Consider the following 8,085-nt stretch of genomic DNA (forward strand, 5'->3'; position numbering starts at 1 on the left):
CGAGCTGTACCTATTCACTGTTAGGTGAAGATGACCCTAAATGTTAAGTCTAGTCATTTCTTCAGTTCTGGGGCCAAGGTCATAACCACCTCCCAGGGCACTGCTTCTTAAAGTGTGGTGCTGGAATCAACTGCATCAGTACCACCTGGGAATGTGTTAAAAACGAAAATTCGCTGGGCTCCGGCTCAGACCCACAGAACTAGAAACTGAGGGTGGAGTGCAACAATCCGTTTTAACAGGCTCTGAGTGGTTTTGATGTGCACTCACATTGGAGAAATTTAAGCCCGTTTTTTCCTCCTAAGGACTTTACTAAGACAAGTACATTTAATAAATTTTAATTATACTACAAATTACTGCTCTACATCTTATTTATCTTATGCCTATTGAATCTTAAGAAACACTATTTTTAGAAGACCAGAGTTTTTAAATCATTGGAACATACATGAATCATTCTTTTCAAGTTTTATACGATAAGACAATAACCCTTTTAAACATGTTGAGTTTTAGCTAGAAAAATAAAATCCTCACATGATTATTTATAATCTATTTATGTAATTATAAGACAGAGACACCAATTACCTTCACATGAATAGAGCAACAATTTACATAAATTATAATGCTAATAATCTTCTATTTTCAGTCCAAAATTTCAGTATTGCTGCATTTTTACTTGGGTAGAAAAAACTATTACCTCTTGCATAGAATGAGCATTTATTCTGTGCTTTGAGTATGTGAATAACTATAAAATTAGGACATCTTTCTTGGGACATCATAAAACACTTGGTCACCTTTGACTCCTCATAGTCTGAATTGTTGGTTCTTTCTTGCACTTGGACATAGTGTCTACTTCAACTTTATGCTGATCTGAAATGGTGATAGACCTCACTAAAAATAATTTTTATTCCAGTCTATGGTGTCATGCTTTTCATTTCATTTTATTGTTTACTCAGAAAATGTTGTATTCCATCAATTTGCCCTACAATACTGTAAGGAAGACAGGAGACCTGTTGCTTGAAGCAGGATCTTAGCATAATCCGGTCCTCTGTACTGGTACAGATACAAAATAAAGCCCATGTTGTATTGTAGTAAGTTCTATGGACCTGTAGCTTTAGTGTATAATTTACAAGTAAAGCCCTGGCACAAGCTGTTTGTCAGTAATTATTGCCAACAAAAGACACCATGTGAGTAATAAGAACCTCTGTATCTACTATTCAAAGCATGTGCTGTCTCTTCTCAAGGTTTCAGACTAACACGATCCATGATCAAAATGGCCTCCTATAACACCCGCTTTCATTCTTTCCACTTAAGCATAGGGGCAGGCAGGATCTACCAGCACATGCGCAACAGATGTAGAGGCAACATAAGTCAGAGAACTGCCACAGGTGGAGAAAGTCACTCTAAACCTGTACGTGACTTGTCCAAGAAGTCTTTGCTGGTGACTTAGTTTTAAATTACAGTTGCTCACTCTACATCACATGTCCACCAGACTCATGCACAACCCATACGAATCCCCTTTACCAATATCGACTTCTCTCCCTCATTTCCTTTTTCACACCTATCAACATCAAGAGCCTCACTATTTCATAAACATCAACTCAGTTGTTACTATGCTAGCTCAGCTCCATAGCAAATAGCAGAAAATTCCTGAACCTGGGTAATGTAAGAAAACAGAGGTTGACTCGGCTTACAATTTGGAGGCCCGAGGTCCAGAGCTCTTCTGGCCACATTACAACAAGGCAGAAGAGAGAAGCTGTGGTCTGTGTTCCACTTGCCCTCTCCTTATAAACCACCAGGAATGATCATGGGCTTCACCTGTCCTGAAGAACTTAATCGTAATCTCCTACCCCAAAGCTCCACCTCTCAACATAACTAGAGCCAAGTTTTCATCCTCTTAACCCTATTACAATGAGACAACACATGAATTTTGGGATAACATATTTAAAGTATAGCAGTTATCATGATCTCGCTATTTCCTATGTGCTAAAAAATGGTATAGAATGTTTGCAGAAGAAAAGGGTCCCTGAGGTCAGGCTAACATATTTCCAAATGAAAGCTTTAGCTCTTACCATTTATGAGACTTAGACAAGTTCCTTTCTTTGAATGTTATGTCTTATCTGTCAAATATGGACAATACCTTCTTCATTGGTATTTGTAAAGATTAAGTGAAGTAAAATATGTGAAGAACACTGTAAAAGCATAGTAGTGGTTCCTAGTAGGTGTTCAGCAGATAGTAGCAAGTTTTGAATATTGGGTTCTCAACACAGAGTGAATGAATGAGCAAATGAACACTTTCCTTGAAGAATCAAAGAAGCCAGATAATCTGAAGGAATATTTGATTGAGGCTGGAGGGCTTTTAAAATTTATTATTTTTTAAAATTTTTAACTTTATTATTTTTCAATTTGATCAGAGAGGGACTGAGCAAAAGAGAGAGAGAAAGTGAGAAAGAAAGCCTCCAGGTCCAAGACTTGAACCATGGTCAGCCATGTGGGAGTCCAGCATCCTTAGCCACCGTGACAACTGCCAACCCCAAGGCTGGAGGTTTTTAAACATTAATTTGTTGTTGTTAGTAGCCAAACCCTTTCTTCAAGTAAAATCTTATAAAGAAGGTTTATACTGAAAACAAGAAAACTAGAACTGTTTCTACTAACCCTCTTTCACAGACTTATTTGTCATTGCACATTGGGTCACGTTCTGCTCAAAGACTCCAGAAAACGCAGTTTGAAAAGCACAGATCTGGGGCTGGCAGGTGGCGTGGTGGTTAAGGGTGCTAGTCTTCTATAGGGTGGACCATGGTTTGAGTCCCAGAACCAGCAGCTTGCTCTCTCTCTCTTTCTCTCTCTCTCTCTGTCCCTCTCTAGTCAAATTAAAGTAAATGGAGATGTAAAGTTAAATAAAATAATTCTTAAAAAAAAGAAAACCACAGACCTAAGCTATATTCTCAAAACTAAGTTTTATTACAGACAGCTTTCATCCATGTTTCACATGTTTTTTGTTAGTTCTATTTTCTTTTTGTTAATCTAAATGAAATCTTTATATCTTCCAATATGCTGCTGTTGATCCTTTGGAAAACCTTTGTTGATAAGTAAATTCTATGAAAAATTCTTCAAGTGTTTCAGTTTGTTTTCTGAGTATATAATCACATTGGTTACAAGTGATGATTTTTATCTCTTCCTGGACAACGTCTTTATCTCTTCCTTCAGTTTCAGTGTATGCATCAGAACTTTCAAAATAATGTTACATAAAAAAGACTATACATACTATGCACTCTGCTTAGTTCTTGATTTTAATTAGCATTCTTCTAAACCAGCTATTCCTACTTTGTTGTCATACTTCTAACCCCCTGAGACTCTGCCTTAATTGGTCTGGAGCAGGTCTCAGGCATCAGTAGTTTATAAAAGATCCCCAGGTGATTCTTACATTCAACGAGCTGAGACCCTCAGTTCCAGGTAATTTACCAGGGAGAATGATGTTGGCTGCTTATTTAATATGAATATTCCTTATTGTATTTAGGAAGAATCTTCTATTTTTAGCTTAAGTTTGTTAGTTTAGTAACAGTGTTGCCATGATCTGTGAGATGATTATAACAAATATTACTGCACTTATTGAAATGATAAATTAAAAATCCCTTTATTTCTCAGTTAAACTCAACTTGGTCATAGGAGGTAATTCCTTTCTTCTATTAGTTACTTTTGCATTTATATTTATAATTTAGAGTCTATTTTTATGTATTTTCTATTCTGTGTTAGCAATATAATAATAGCATTATGTTTGAAGTGTATTTGCTGTGCTCCAGTTACTGTTTTAAATCCTTTGTTTGATTATTTCTTTTATTTCTCAGTCCTACACATGTGGAAACTGAAACACGAAAGCATTACATATTTTGCCCAAGGTCATACAGCTATAACCCGAGAGAGTCAGGATTTGAACTCAGGGAGTTTGGCACTGAAGAACATGGTTTAGGACACTGTTTCATGCTGCTTTTCTGTGCCATTACATGCCATCTGTGTGACACTGGGTAACAGCTTCTTCAGTCTTTTAGTTCTTTAGTTTGCTCCTCTGTAAAAAGAGGGGAGTGAGTGATCCCTCCCTCAAAGGGTCTTAGGAGGATTACGTGAGTTAATATTTATGAAATATCAGAACCTCACCTGACACAGTAAGAACAAAATAAGGTTGAATTAAAGAGATCCTAGCCAGGCAATCTGGCTCCTGGGTCTTATCCAAGGCCTCTTTGGTATCAGATTATGTTCGTTTTAAAAAATGACTTGAGTACCTTTCATGAGAGTGGGCCCCCAGAATTTTTATTGGAGGAAATGATTTAATTGCTTAAATTTCTTCCATGATTATTTGTAAAGTTGATTGTCTAGCTTTTCTTAAATAAATTTCAGCCACTTATGTTTGTTCAAAAATGTTCAATTCTTTACTTTTCTGACATAGGAGCATATACTATGGTATATAAAAAAAAAACACTGTAGAGTTGTCATCTACTTCTTAAGTTTTGTTTACTTAAATTTTCTCTCTATTGACAAAAAAACTAGTTTTTATTTTAATGATTTTGTTCGGGATGTTTCCCAACAAATCAGTCCTTGTATTTATCTCTTAATGCTATCAACATTTAGTTTTATGTATAATTTCTGATTTGTCTATGTCGATATTGAGGAGAATGCTTCCTTTCTCTAGTTGGTTTTTTTTTTTGTTTGTTTGTTTGTTTGTTTTAGGTTTTATGTATTCTATAAGTAGAAGAGACACAGAAAGTACATGAGAAAAAGAGAGAGAGGTTTTGATGCCACGATTTCACCCCAGCTTCAGCCACCCAGATCATGGGTACCTGTGTGGCAGATATGAACCCAGAAACTGCCCACGTGGGTCAGCCCTGGTGAGTATCACAGTTTACTGCTGTCCCACCATGTGGCCCCCTTCCTTCTTCTAGTTCCAATTCAGTCATTTAAAATCATACAAAGGCCCAGCCCCAGTGATACACAGATAGGGCCTTCCTTGGAAAGCTGGAACCTGGGTTAGGTTCCCAAGCCAACCTCAAAGTGTAGCGCATAGCTGTGCGTGCCTGTGAGTCTGGCTAAGTGGGAGGCTGGGGCAGGAGTATCACAATATGTTATCTGTTACAAATACCTATCTCTTTGGGACCAGCAATTAGCATAATGGCTATGTCACTGGGTTCCCATGTTGTCGACCGCGGTTCGAGTCCTGGACCCTGTGGCTTAAACTCACACTGGGTGCATGTGCATGCATGCCCATGATCCCGAGAGGAGAATGGAGGAGAAGGGATTACAGTGTGGCCATTCCCCCTGGGGGGTGATTTCTTGCTTTCTATCTCTCTGTCTCTGTCTTTCTGGCAAGCGTATGCACCCTATAGTGAAAACCTCTCCAAAAAAAAAAGGAAAGAAAGGAAGAAAAGAACCAAATACCTATCTATCTCTCCCTCTTTCTCTCATAAAGAGGGAAAAAAACTAAAAAGGAACACGTATATACATATTTATGTAACATCCAATACCATAAGTTTGCCCATGTACAGCTTGGGTTATATTCAACCATTTCGTATTCATGCTATTTCTATTCTGCTTTGGGGGTATTACCCTAATTACCTTGTTCCCATTCAGTCCTTTTCTCAGTCACAGTTATTCCCTCTTCATTTATTCTTTCAAGCTGCTATCTTTTCTGATGGGGCGGGGGTGGGGGGGGGCTCTCTTCTGAAACAGGTGTTCTCTTGATTCAGTTTATCTCCTTCCAACATACGGTGATTATACATAATTACAAGGAGGGCTATGAGATTAGAAGATTTTCATTAGTTATTCTGATCCAGTTACAGGGCTCAGGGTCACAAAGGGACAATTGACAGTTCTCCACATACAAACAAGAAATAATTAGAAAATGTGAGAAAAGAATCAGTGCTTACCACGACAGAAGAGGAGAAAGGGGAAGAAGAGCAGGAGAATGAAGAAAGAAAGAAAGGGAGGAGAGAAGAAGATATTTGAAAAATACATCATGACTTTCCCGACAACCTAATAGAAAGAAACTTGACAAGAAACAGGTGCAGGACCTACTTTGAGAAGACTTTCAGGAAAGTTTAAACTTCTAAGAGCCACTTAAAAAGAAAAACAGTTTGAATATAAATGAGCCATTCCTTTAAATGAAAAGCCATTCCTTTTATTGGAATAGGAAAAGGTAATATTGTAAGATTGTCAATTCTGTCTAAATGAATATGTAAATTTGTTGCAACCCCAATAAAATATTAATTGATTTAAAAAAAAATCAGAGCAGCTGGTTCTAAGATTTTTGTATAAATATAAAAGTTCAAGCTTAGCCAGAAAAGAAATTTCTGCAAAGGGAGCATAATAAATTAGACAAGCTCAATCAAGGATAATAAAGCATATTATAAAGCAAATGTGATCAGATGAATGAATCACGATAGAGAATCCAGAACCAGACTCAGACACATATGCAAATTTCATATATGAGAAAGGCAATATTTCATAGTAAATATTTTGTTCAAATGATAGTATGCTATGCATAAACTATAATACTTTTAATAAATAAAAACAAATAATAATACTTTCTGATAAATATTTAAATTTCTGTTACAGTATTATGTATTTATTATTTGTTATAACATTTGTTATAAAAAAACAAATTATAATACTTTCTAATAAATATTTAAATTTTTGTTACAGTATTATATATTTATTATGTGTTATAACATTTGTTATAAATGTTGTACATCTTTAATATTAATGAATCTATAAAGTCTTTGCAGAAAATGTAGAGCAATTATTTCATATTCTGGATTGAGAAAAGACTTTTGTAATATTTACTGAGTGTTTGTTGCCAAGCATATAATACTTTCTAATAAATATTTAAATTTTTGTTACAGTATTATATATTTATTATGTGTTATAACATTTGTTATAAATGTTGTACATCTTTAATATTAATGAATCTATAAAGTCTTTGCAGAAAATGTAGAGCAATTATTTCATATTCTGGATTGAGAAAAGACTTTTGTAATATTTACTGAGTGTTTGTTGCCAAGCAATTTTTAAGCACTTTACAGATATTTATTCATGTAATCTCCATACTATGGTTTAATCCCTGCTTGATATTTATTTATTTATTTATTTATTTATTTATTTTTGGAGAGGTTTTAGCTGTAGGGCACATGTGCTCGCCATATAGACAGGAAGAGACAGAAAGACAGAAAGCGAGAAAATGCCCCCCGTGGGGATGGCCATGCAGTAATCCCTTCTCCTCCACTCTCCTCTCAGGATCTTGGGCACACGTGCACACGCGCCCGGCGTGAGTTTAAGCCACCAGGTCCGGGACTTGAACCGCAGTCGACCACATGGGAGTTCAGCGACATATCCTTACGTTAACTGCTGGTCCCAATCCCCACTTTACAGAAGAGATACCAAAACACAAAAAGGTGAAATAACCTTGGCTCTTGGTGCCATAGTGCAAAAGTGGCAGAGTGAAAGTACAATGCCAGGTAGTTTTTCTCCAGATCTTGTATTCTGCCAACACAACTTAAAAGCCACCTGAGTGAACACAAAGATGGAGGCCAGAGGTGTGTCCCTCTTTGGTTATGAAACATGTGCAGGAGCTGACTGTATGTCCACTGATGGGTCACTGTTAGAAAAGGGATGAAAGACCATGGCATTATGTCTTCTCTTTGAGTAGATAACAAGATAGCACTAATGGCAGAGAAAGAAGTTGTGTCTGCTTCGTGAAAGCGAGAACCAAGTAAAATGATATATGAAAGGCAGTTTTGTAACCTGGTAAAGTAATTATGCTAGACCTGGCAAGACCTTATCCTGCCAGGGTAAATATAAAATGCTATCATAAAAATCCAAAATGTGATCATAAGGAACCATGTGTTTCCCACCAAGAAAAGAAAGCAGAGAGGCCAGCTCTGTGGGATGATGACCATGAACTGCTCAAACAAAGCCAGGTCCCACATGACTATGTAGTTCAAATCCCTGCCAGTCAGTCTGAAACACACGGGGCAGGTGCAGGAGCGTGCCCAGAGTCTGACAGGCTGGCAGACGGTGGAAAGGAGGTTGTGGCATGACCAGATC

Source organism: Tupaia chinensis, unplaced genomic scaffold (genome assembly GCF_000334495.1).
Source record: "Tupaia chinensis unplaced genomic scaffold, TupChi_1.0 Scaffold149256_1, whole genome shotgun sequence".
Lineage (NCBI taxonomy): Eukaryota > Metazoa > Chordata > Mammalia > Scandentia > Tupaiidae > Tupaia > Tupaia belangeri.